Below are 12,700 nucleotides of genomic sequence, written 5' to 3' on the forward strand. Positions count from 1 at the left end.
TTGATAGTGCTGTATAGGGATTATATGAAGTGTTGTTCCTTTACAGTTGACGGGCATAATGTACGTAGTGACCCGTAGGGACTGGCTAGGGTAGTAGTCCCCTTAATTGTAGACTAGTGATTAGGATTCTATTGAGTGACTTTATGAGGCGAGTAGTCTATATGCTTAATAGACCATGACTGAATTACTGAGTGTGACTAGTTTAGTGATATCGAAGTATGATTGGACTAATTGTGTAGGACCTGTAGGGTTGTCCAAAGGATCTGTCTTCCTTTCGTGGCCTGATATGACCTTTCATGTGGTTCTTAGAATAAATGTGGGCGACTTTCTTGAATTGGTCTCTTGGGAAAATAGAGACGAACTTTGACCTGACTGAGGACCGAGTTTTTGGGTGTGTATTGACCTTGAGTCTCGGGCGTGAGTTAGACTAAGATTGGGATTTGTGAGTGGTGTTCTGAGGGTTATCTTTAGATAACAGGGAAACCCTTGATTTAAATGGGGGTTGGTATTGGGTAGATGCTAAGACCCCAAGATAATGTCAAGTGTTCGACCCCATTTGGAATTGTGATCAGTATTTCAATAAGATTGAATAATTTGACATGATAAATTCTTAGGTTATGGGAGTCGTGTAACAGCTTCCATTGATGGTTGAAATCTTTTGGGAATTAACTTGTAATAACTGGTTAATTGTTGCATTAATGAACCTTAAAAATCGGTAAATCTAGGTTCGACGATAATGGAATTATTGATGTGAGCGTGTGACTGCGAATAATAATTGAACCTATTTTAAGATAGTATATGTTTATGGGTTGATTTTTTTTGAATTGAGAGTTCTTACAAATTGTCATATGTAGTCAGCGTGACCGATTCATTATTGGAGTTAACCAAAGAAAGATTTGACCTTAGGTGGAACTTGAAACAGAGATTGACTCTTCCAGTACTGTATAGCTAAAAGTGATTTAAGACTGAGTTCTTGGGAACTGTTGGCTGTTATCAGAACTGGTTATAATACAGTTGAGTTAGAAAGCGATGTTAGCTATTTAATCTTCAGGATAATTCATAGTTCAGAAAACCTGAGGTTGTAAGAAGCACTAGAGTGAGATTTTCAGTATGAACCCAGAACGGTGTGATAGTGAATGAGCTGTCGACAAACAGTAAGTGTTATAATTGTGTGTTAAAGTATAGGTTTGTCAACCTTGTGTTCTTTGGAATTGTTTATTGTTAGTGGGTTGTAACTAACAGTGCCTCGTGAATGTAGTAATGGATAGACTGATGAACATGATTAGGATCTTGCTCCGAGATATTTGAAATGAAAGTATGATTTGAGACAATGTATTGCGTCTGGCCAACGAAAATACATTGTAGTGAATCATATAGTAGTTTTGAAAGTCGGAGAAGATATAGTAGGTGATGGATATGATGTTGATTGACAGTGCTGTATGTTGTGACCAGGTGGGATTGGATATATTAATTGAAAAACATTGTTTCAATGGGTTGAAAATTTTAAGTTACACTGAGATCAATATTATCTTCTGGAGGAAAACTTGATGAGATATGACGTATGATTATTTGTGGAATTTCCCTTAATATCGATTTATTACGATGTTCTGAAAAACTTGACAGGAAGTTAACCTTTCAGACATGGTAACGATCGTTGTGTTGGATCTAGATGTTGAATTATTATTGATTAATAAGGGTTAAATTGCGAATTTTGATGAGAATATTGTGTTCGTAACAATTAGTACTATTGACGATATGATTAGAGGCATATGCTAGTCGATGGAATATTTAGTAGATAACGACATTGTTGCAGGAAATATGATAAAATTCTCAAATAGCGGGTTGAGAATGGGTATTTGATTATAGATTTGGGTAATTTCAATGAAATTAGTACTGTTATTGTGTGGAAATTAGTGTTGATATTGTGTTTTCATGTGAGACGATGACAACAGATTGATGATATGGAACGACGGAATTGGAAAATTTTATGGAGTCATCTTATGGGTAATCTCGAGAACCTGACTGAAAGGTTTGGTTAGATGGTTTATAGGTGGATTACCGATGGTATCTACGAGAATTGGTGTGCAATGTCAGTTTTGACGTGGACTTTTCATAAAACACCATAGAAACCAGATTGTTGTTATAAATTGATGGGCTAAATAATGGACAGTTACCTATGATTCTAGAATTTAGTAGATAAATAGAAACTTGATAGGACTCACTTTGTGGAAATTTATTAGATCAATGACGGGTCGATGTATTGTTTATGAATTTTCTCATGTTGAAATGGTGCTAATCGTAATTGAAGTAGAATTGATGGATCGTTATCCTTTTAACTTAAACACTCGGTAGAAAATGACTTACGTAGTTTTTGGTATACGTCTGATTGTTGGTATGTGGTTACTTCGGAAAAGGACGAGTGTGATACTGTAGGCAATCGTGTGATAGATTGTCTGACTGTTGTGTTGGGTAAATGGAAATAGTGGACCAACTTATGTCAGAATTGACCATTTGATGGTAATTGTAATTGAAGAGTTGGTGTTTGACTCGGTGACAGTAAGAGTTCAATTTGATAAATTTAGATGTTGAGTTGCCAATTGAGAAGACTTCTTGAGTAATGAACCTACTTAGGTAGTGCATGTAGCAGTAATATGTGTTTTGATTTAGTTCTCGATGTGACCATTGGTGAGGATGGTTACTACCTTTGACCCTTGTGCCTATGAATGACCAGATTCCGAGGACGGAATCTATTTAAGGGGGTGGATTTGTAACAGACTGAAACTGGGGTTAGAAGTAAGATTACTTAATTGCCCTTAGGTTTATAGTTGTGTTTAAATATACTTTTATTTTAATAATATGTGTATTGTTAATTGAATATGTGGTTAAGACCAGTTTGTGACAAGGGTCACAGAACTGGTTCGTTTGTTTAATTTGGACTCCGTTAGGGCCTCCTAACGAGGTACGAAAGATATTAGATAACTGGTAAATACCCGTGTGTTATGGGGTATGGGTTTATAACCCACATAAGTGTGTAAATATCTGCTTCTTATCTTCATTTCTTGAATATTCTAAAAACTAGTACGTACCTAAAGTTTATCCCATCTCAAACCCTAATTGATCCAAGCTAGAAATTGAATCAAGGGGCTTTAGGAACTGAATTATATCATCTTTGTGATCATTTATCCAGGTGGAAAAGAGAAAGAGAAGACTCGGAAAGATTAGACCTCTGAGAATCTTCAGTTGCTGGTAATTGGTGAGTGGGTCTATCTTCGGATAGAGTTTAAGTAGCAAATCATGCTACTGTGGATTACTCTGATTACCTTGTGTAGTGTAGTAATTGCCATGCTAGATAGATAGTTGCATGCTATGTGATCTATATTTGTTGTATATGTGCACTGTGTTTGACACCAGCCATGCCTAGGGCGGTGGGGACTTTCAACCATTCCTAGGGCGGTTGAAGTCCGTGTGAGGTCAACCATTCCAAGGGAGGTTGAGTCCAAGTCCTACAGTCTGTTAGTATAGCATAGAAGACGCATGTGTTGCATTTGGATAGTTATGCAGAGGCTGGTAGGAAGGACTATCAGTATATCCTAGTCTGATCAGCTAGGTCGTGTGCCCGTACAAGCCACCGATCCTCATATTGTCGTTGTTGGTATGCTTGATGGTTGTAAGCATGTTAGTTGACTGTTGTATGATGGATTGCTTAAGCTTAATCTGTAGATAGATTCCATTCACTTAGCGGTGCGCTAATCCCCCACATTCCTTCCCCTGCAGGTTTAGCTACTGCTGATGGGATTGGGCATTGATGTAGAAGACATGTTTGACTTGCAACTTTGATGTGGACTTTTGTAACCGTGTCTGTAATAACGTAACACCGTTTGATAAAGTAAACTTAATTAAGTGGTTTTTGTAATAATGTAATTAGGTAGTGATTTTACTAAATAAGACTTCCGCTGTGTTTTAAAAAAAAAAAATTGGCTGGTGTTACACGAGGAGGATGATGCCAAAGGTATGGCATATTGGGAGAAATATTGCGCCGATTCGGTGCAAGTTTCTTGCCTTATGCTTAGTACCATGGCCCCCGAACTCCAAAAGGACTTCGAGCATCATAGTGCATTTGACATGATCACACAATTGAAGGAGATGTTCCTTCAACAATCTCGTGTTGAGCGCTTTGAATCGGTTCGAGCGCTTCATGCATGTCGAATGGACGACTCCCAATCCGTTTCATCTTATGTCCTTAAGATGAAAAGCCTTATTGATTGACTGCAACGTGTCTAATGAATTAGCCACGGACCTTATCCTCAACTCTTTGTCAAAAAGGTTTGACACATTCGTAATGAATTACAACATGAATGGTTGGGATAAGAGCATTGGCGAATTGCATGTCATGCTAAGGACGACCGAATCAAGCATGGGTAAAAGGGCTTCACCCTTGCTTATGATCAATGAAGGTGGGTCCAAAAACAATTCCACTTCTAAGCCAAAGGTGGATAAGGGGAAAAGACCAGCCTACCAAGGCAAGGGTAAGGGGAAGGGGAAGATGGTCACCCCAACCAACAAAAACAAGAAGCAAAAGGTTTCCGGTCAAGCTAACCCCAAGGAAGATCCGTGCTTTGGTTGCGGTGAAATGGGTCACTGGAAACACAACTGCCCAATCTACCTTAAGGAGTTGAAAGAAAAGAGGGATGCAGGGCAAACCTCAGGTAATGTATATATGGTATATGAAATGTCCCGTTCTTATTGATTAAAAACGTTCCATATTAATTGATTTCGTTGCGAGGTTTTGACCTCTATATGAGACGTTTTTCAAAGACTGCATTCATTTTAAAACAAACCATAACCTTTATTTCATCAATAAAGGTTTAAAAAGCTTTACGTAGATTATCAAATAATGATAATCTAAAATATCCTGTTTACACACGACCATTACATAATGGTTTACAATACAAATATGTTACAACAAAATAAGTTTCTTGAATGCAGTTTTTACACAATATCATACAAGCATGGACTCCAAATCTCGTCCTTATTTAAGTATGCGACAGCGGAAGCTCTTAATAATCACCTGAGAATAAACATGCTTAAAACGTCAACAAAAATGTTGGTGAGTTATAGGTTTAACCTATATATATCAAATCGTAACAATAGACCACAAGATTTCATATTTCAATACACATCCCATACATAGAGATAAAAGTCATTCATATGGTGAACACCTGGTAACCGACATTAACAAGATGCATATATAAGAATATCCCCATCATTCCGGGACACCCTTCGGATATGATATAAATTTCGAAGTACTAAAGCATCCGGTACTTTGGATGGGGTTTGTTAGGCCCAATAGATCTATCTTTAGGATTCGCGTCAATTAGGGTGTCTGTTCCCTAATTCATAGATTACCAGACTTAATAAAAAGGGGCATATTCGATTTCGATAATTCAACCATAGAATGTAGTTTCACGTACTTGTGTCTATTTTGTAAATCATTTATAAAACCTGCATGTATTCTCATCCCAAAAATATTAGATTTTAAAAGTGGGACTATAACTCACTTTCACAGATTTTTACTTCGTCGGGAAGTAAGACTTGGCCACTGGTTGATTCACGAACCTATAACAATATATACATATATATCAAAGTATGTTCAAAATATATTTACAACACTTTTAATATATTTTGATGTTTTAAGTTTATTAAGTCAGCTGTCCTCGTTAGTAACCTACAACTAGTTGTCCACAGTTAAATGTACAGAAATAAATCGATAAATATTATCTTGAATCAATCCACGACCCAGTGTATACGTATCTCAGTATTGATCACAACTCAAACTATATATATTTTGGAATCAACCTCAACCCTGTATAGCTAACTCCAACATTCACATATAGAGTGTCTATGGTTGTTCCGAAATATATATAGATGTGTCGACATGATAGGTCGAAACATTGTATACGTGTCTATGGTATCTCAAGATTACATAATATACAATACAAGTTGATTAAGTTATGGTTGGAATAGATTTGTTACCAATTTTCACGTAGCTAAAATGAGAAAAATTATCCAATCTTGTTTTACCCATAACTTCTTCATTTTAAATCCGTTTTGAGTGAATCAAATTGCTATGGTTTCATATTGAACTCTATTTTATGAATCTAAACAGAAAAAGTATAGGTTTATAGTCGGAAAAATAAGTTACAAGTCATTTTTGTAAAGGTAGTCATTTCAGTCGAAAGAACGACGTCTAGATGACCATTTTAGAAAACATACTTCCACTTTGAGTTTAACCATAATTTTTGGATATAGTTTCATGTTCATAATAAAAATCATTTTCTCAGAATAACAACTTTTAAATCAAAGTTTATCATAGTTTTTAATTAACTAACCCAAAACAGCCCGCGGTGTTACTACGACGGCGTAAATCCAGTTTTACGGTGTTTTTCGTGTTTCCAGGTTTTAAATCATTAAGTTAGCATATCATATAGATATAGAACATATGTTTAGTTGATTTTAAAAGTCAAGTTAGAAGGATTAACTTTTGTTTGCGAACAAGTTTAGAATTAACTAAACTATGTTCTAGTGATTACAAGTTTAAACCTTCGAATAATATAGCTTTATATGTATGAATTGAATGATGTTATGAACATCATTACTACCTTAAGTTCCTTGGATAATCCTACTGGAAAAGATAAAAATGGATCTAGCTTCAACGGATCCTTGGATGGCTCGAAGTTCTTGAAGCAGAATCATGACACGAAAACAAGTTAAGTAAGATCATCACTTGAAATAAGATTGTTATAGTTATAGAAATTGAACCAAAGTTTGAATATGATTATTACCTTGTATTAGAATGATAACCTACTGTAAGAAACAAAGATTTCTTGAGGTTGGATGATCACCTTACAAGATTGGAAGTGAGCTAGCAAACTTGAAAGTATTCTTGATTTTATGAAACTAGAACTTTTGGAATTTATGAAGAACACTTAGAACTTGAAGATAGAACTTGAGAGAGATCAATTAGATGAAGAAAATTGAAGAATGAAAGTGTTTGTAGGTGTTTTTGGTCGTTGGTGTATGGATTAGATATAAAGGATATGTTATTTTGTTTTCATGTAAATAAGTCATGAATGATTACTCATATTTTTGTAATTTTATGAGATATTTCATGCTAGTTGCCAAATGATGGTTCCCACATGTGTTAGGTGACTCACATGGGCTGCTAAGAGCTGATCATTGGAGTGTATATACCAATAGTACATACATCTAAAAGCTGTGTATTGTACGAGTACGAATACGGGTGCATACGAGTAGAATTGTTGATGAAACTGAACGAGGATGTAATTGTAAGCATTTTTGTTAAGTAGAAGTATTTTGATAAGTGTCTTGAAGTCTTTCAAAAGTGTATGAATACATATTAAAATACTACATGTATATACATTTTAACTGAGTCGTTAAGTCATAGTTAGTCGTTACATGTAAATGTTGTTTTGAAACCTTTAGGTTAATGATCTTGTTAAATGTTGTTAACCCAATGTTTATAATATCAAAAGAGATTTTAAATTATTATATTATCATGATATTATGATATACGAATATCTCTTAATATGATATATATACATTAAATGTCGTTACAACGATAATCGTTACATATATGTCTCGTTTCAAAATCATTAAGTTAGTAGTCTTGTTTTTACATATGTAGTTCATTGTTAATATAATTAATGATATGTTTACTTATCATAATATCATGTTAACTATATATATAACCATATATATGTCATCATATAGTTTTTACAAGTTTTAACGTTCGTGAATCACCGGTCAACTTGGGTGGTCAATTGTCTATATGAAACCTATTTCAATTAATCAAGTCTTAAAAAGTTTGATTGCTTAACATGTTGGAAACATTTAATCATGTAAATATCAATCTCAATTAATATATATAAACATGGAAAAGTTCGGGTCACTACAGTACCTACCCGTTAAATAAATTTTGTCCCGAAATTTTAAGCTGTTGAAGGTGTTGACGAATCTTCTGGAAATAGATGCGGGTATTTCTTCTTCATCTGATCTTCATGCTCCCAGGTGAACTCGGGTCCTCTACGAGCATTCCATCGAACCTTAACAATTGGTATCTTGTTTTGCTTAAGTCTTTTAACCTCACGATCCATTATTTCGACGGGTTCTTCGATGAATTGAAGTTTTTCGTTGATTTGGATTTCATCTAACGGAATAGTGAGATCTTCTTTAGCAAAACATTTCTTCAAATTCGAGACGTGGAAAGTGTTATGTACAGCCGCGAGTTGTTGAGGTAACTCAAGTCGGTAAGCTACTGGTCATACACGATCAATAATCTTGAATGGTCCAATATACCTTGGATTTAATTTCCCTCGTTTACCAAATCGAACAACGCCTTTCCAAGGTGCAACTTTAAGCATGACCATCTCTCCAATTTCAAATTCTATATCTTTTCTTTTAATGTCAGCGTAGCTCTTTTGTCGACTTTGGGCGGTTTTCAACCGTTGTTGAATTTGGATGATCTTCTCGGTAGTTTCTTGTATAATCTCCGGACCCGTAATCTGTCTATCCCCCACTTCACTCCAACAAATCGGAGACCTGCACTTTCTACCATAAAGTGCTTCAAACGGCGCCATCTCAATGCTTGAATGGTAGCTGTTGTTGTAGGAAAATTCTGCTAATGGTAGATGTCGATCCCAAATGTTTCCGAAATCAATAACACATGCTCGTAGCATGTCTTCAAGCGTTTGTATCGTCCTTTCGCTCTGCCCATCAGTTTGTGGATGATAGGCAGTACTCATGTCTAGACGAGTTCCTAATGCTTGCTGTAATGTCTGCCAGAATCTTGAAATAAATCTGCCATCCCTATCAGAGATAATAGAGATTGGTATTCCATGTCTGGAGACGACTTCCTTCAAATACAGTCGTGCTAACTTCTCCATCTTGTCATCTTCTCTTATTGGCAGGAAGTGTGCTGATTTGGTGAGACGATCAACTATTACCCAAATAGTATCAAAACCACTTGCAGTCCTTGGCAATTTAGTGATGAAATCCATGGTAATGTTTTCCCATTTCCATTCCGGGATTTTGGGTTGTTGAAGTAGACCTGATGGTTTCTGATGCTCAGCTTTGACCTTAGAACACGTCAAACATTCTCCTACGTATTTAGCAACATCGGCTTTCATACCCGGCCACCAAAAATGTTTCTTGAGATCCTTGTACATCTTCCCCGTTCCAGGATGTATTGAGTATCTGGTTTTATGAGCTTCTCTAAGTACCATTTCTCTCATATCTCCAAATTTTGGTACCCAAATCCTTTCAGCCCTATACCGGGTTCCGTCTTCCCGAATATTAAGATGCTTCTCCGATCCTTTGGGTATTTCATCCTTTAAATTTCCCTCTTTTAAAACTCCTTGTTGCGCCTCCTTTATTTGAGTAGTAAGGTTATTATGAATCATTATATTCATAGACTTTACTCGAATGGGTTCTCTGTCCTTCCTGCTCAAGGCATCGGCTACCACATTTGCCTTCCCCGGGTGGTAACGAATCTCAAAGTCGTAATCATTCAATAATTCAATCCACCTACGCTGCCTCATATTCAGTTGTTTCTGATTGAATATGTGTTGAAGACTTTTGTGGTCGGTATATATAATACTTTTGACCCCATATAAGTAGTGCCTCCAAGTCTTTAATGCAAAAACAACCGCGCCTAATTCCAAATCATGCGTCGTATAATTTTGTTCGTGAATCTTCAATTGTCTAGACGCATAAGCAATCACCTTCGTTCGTTGCATTAATACACAACCGAGACCTTGCTTTGATGCATCACAATAAATCACAAAATCATCATTCCCTTCAGGCAATGACAATATAGGTGGCGTAGTTAGCTTTTTCTTCAATAACTGAAACGCTTTCTCTTGTTCATCATTCCATTCAAATTTCTTCCCTTTATGCGTTAATGCAGTCAAGGGTTTTGCTATTCTGGAAAAGTCTTGGATGAACCTTCTGTAGTAACCAGCTAGTCCTAAAAACTGGCGTATGTGTTTCGGAGTTTTCGGGGTTTCCCACTTTTCAACAGTTTCTATCTTTGCCGGATCCACCTTAATACCTTCTTTGTTCACTATGTGACCGAGGAATTGAACTTCTTCCAATCAAAATGCACACTTTGAAAACTTAGCGTACAATTCTTCCTTCCTCAATACTTCTAACACCTTTCTCAAATGTTCACCGTGTTCTTGGTCATTCTTTGAGTAAATAAGTATGTCATCAATGAAAACAATGACAAACTTGTCAAGGTATGGTCCACACACTCGGTTCATAAGGTCCATGAACACAGCTGGTGCATTAGCTAAACCAAACGGCATGACCATAAACTCCTAATGACCGTAACGTGTTCTGAAAGCAGTCTTTGGAATATCATCTTCTTTCACCCGCATTTGATGATACCCGGAACGTAAGTCAATCTTTGAATAAACAGACGAGCCTTGTAGTTGATCAAATAAGTCATCGATTCTCGGTAGTGGGTAGAGGTTCTTTATGGTAAGTTTGTTCAACTCTCGATAGTCGATACACAGCCTGAATGTACCATCTTTCTTCTTGACAAACAAAACAGGAGCTCCCCACGGTGATGTGCTTGGTCGAATGAAACCACGCTCTAAAAGTTCTTGTAATTGGCTTTGTAGTTCTTTCATCTCGCTGGGTGCGAGTCTGTAAGGAGCACGAGCTATTGGTGCAGCTCCTGGTACAAGATCTATTTGAAATTCAACGGATCGATGTGGGGGTAATCCCGGTAATTCTTTCGGAAATACATCGGGAAATTCTTTTGCAATGGGAACATCATTGATGCTCTTTTCTTCAGTTTGTACTTTCTCGACGTGTGCTAGAACAGCATAGCAACATTTTCTTATTAGTTTTTGTGCCTTCAAATTACTAATAAGATGTAGCTTCGTGTTGCCCTTTTCTCCGTACACCATTAAGGGTTTTCCTTTTTCTCGTATAATGCGAATTGCATTTTTGTAACAAACGATCTCTGCTTTCACTTCTTTCAACCAGTCCATACCGATTATCACATCAAAACTCCCTAACTCTACTGGTATCAAATCAATCTTAAATGTTTCGCTAACCAGTTTAATTTCTCGATTCCGACATATATTATCTGCTGAAATTAATTTACCATTTGCCAATTCGAGTAAAAAGTTACTATCCAAAGGCGTCAATGGACAACTTAATTTAGCACAAAAATCTCTACTCATATAGCTTCTATCCGCACCCGAATCAAATAAAACGTAAGCAGATTTATTGTCAATAAGAAACGTACCCGTAACAAGCTCCGGGTCTTCCTGTGCCTCTGCCGCATTAATATTGAAAACTCTTCCGCGGCCTTGTCCATTCGTGTTCTCCTGGTTCGGGAAATTTCTAATAATGTGGCCCGGTTTTCCACATTTATAACAAACTACATTGGCATAACTTGCTCCGACACTACTTGCTCCGCCATTACTCGTTCCGACACCATTTGTTCCTTTCATTCTGTTAACCCCTGGTCCGTAGACATCACACTTCGCCGCGCTATGACCATTTCTTTTACACTTGTTGCAAAATTTGGTGCAGAACCCCGAGTGATACTTTTCACACCTTTGGCATAGCTGCTTCTGATTGTTGTTGTTGTTGCGGTTATTATTGTTGTTAAGATGATTGTTGTGGTTGCTGTTGTTGTTGTTGTTGTTGTTATTGTTGTTGTTGGGCCGTTTGTTGTAGTTGCGATTGATGTTGCGATTGTTAGGATAGTTGTTGCGATTATTGTTATAATTGCTGTTGTTGTTGTATTGGTGATTCTTATCACCGTTTTCCTCCCACTTTCTTTTGACTTGCTTCACATTGGCCTCTTCAGCAGTCTGTTCTTTAATTCTTTCTTCAATCTGGTTCACTAGTTTGTGAGCCATTCTACATGCCTGTTGTATGGAGGCGGGCTCGTGTGAACTTATATCTTCTTGGATTCTTTCCGGTAATCCTTTCACAAACGCGTCGATCTTCTCTTCCTCATCTTCGAATGCTCCCGGACACAATAGGCACAATTCTGTGAATCGTCTTTCGTACGTGGTAATATCAAATCCTTGGGTTCGTAACCCTCTAAGTTCTGTCTTGAGCTTATTGACCTCGGTTCTGGGACGGTACTTCTCGTTCATCAAGTGCTTGAATGCTGACCACGGTAGTGCGTACGCATCATCTTGTCCCACTTGCTCTAGATAGGTATTCCACCATGTTAACGCAGAACCTGTGAAGGTATGCGTAGCGTACTTCACTTTGTCCTCTTCAGTACACTTACTTATGGCAAACACCGATTCGACCTTCTCGGTCCACCGTTTCAATCCGATCGGTCCTTCGGTTCCATCAAATTCCAAAGGTTTGCAGGCAGTAAATTCTTTGTAGGTGCATCCTACACGATTTCCTGTACTGCCAGATCCAAGGTTATTGTTGGTATGTAGCGCAGCCTGTACCGCGGCTATGTTTGAAGCTAGAAAAGTACGGAATTCCTCTTCATTCATATTCACGGTGTGTCGAGTAGTCGGTGCCATTTCCTTCAAAATAGTTAAATGGAACAAGTTAATCATACAGAATATTAAGAGTAGTTAATAGTATTTCGTAGCATAATATGAACTCATTTATAAAAGCTTTTTCTTCA

Source organism: Rutidosis leptorrhynchoides, chromosome 11, assembly GCF_046630445.1.
Source record: "Rutidosis leptorrhynchoides isolate AG116_Rl617_1_P2 chromosome 11, CSIRO_AGI_Rlap_v1, whole genome shotgun sequence".
In the NCBI taxonomy this organism is placed as follows: domain Eukaryota; kingdom Viridiplantae; phylum Streptophyta; class Magnoliopsida; order Asterales; family Asteraceae; genus Rutidosis; species Rutidosis leptorrhynchoides.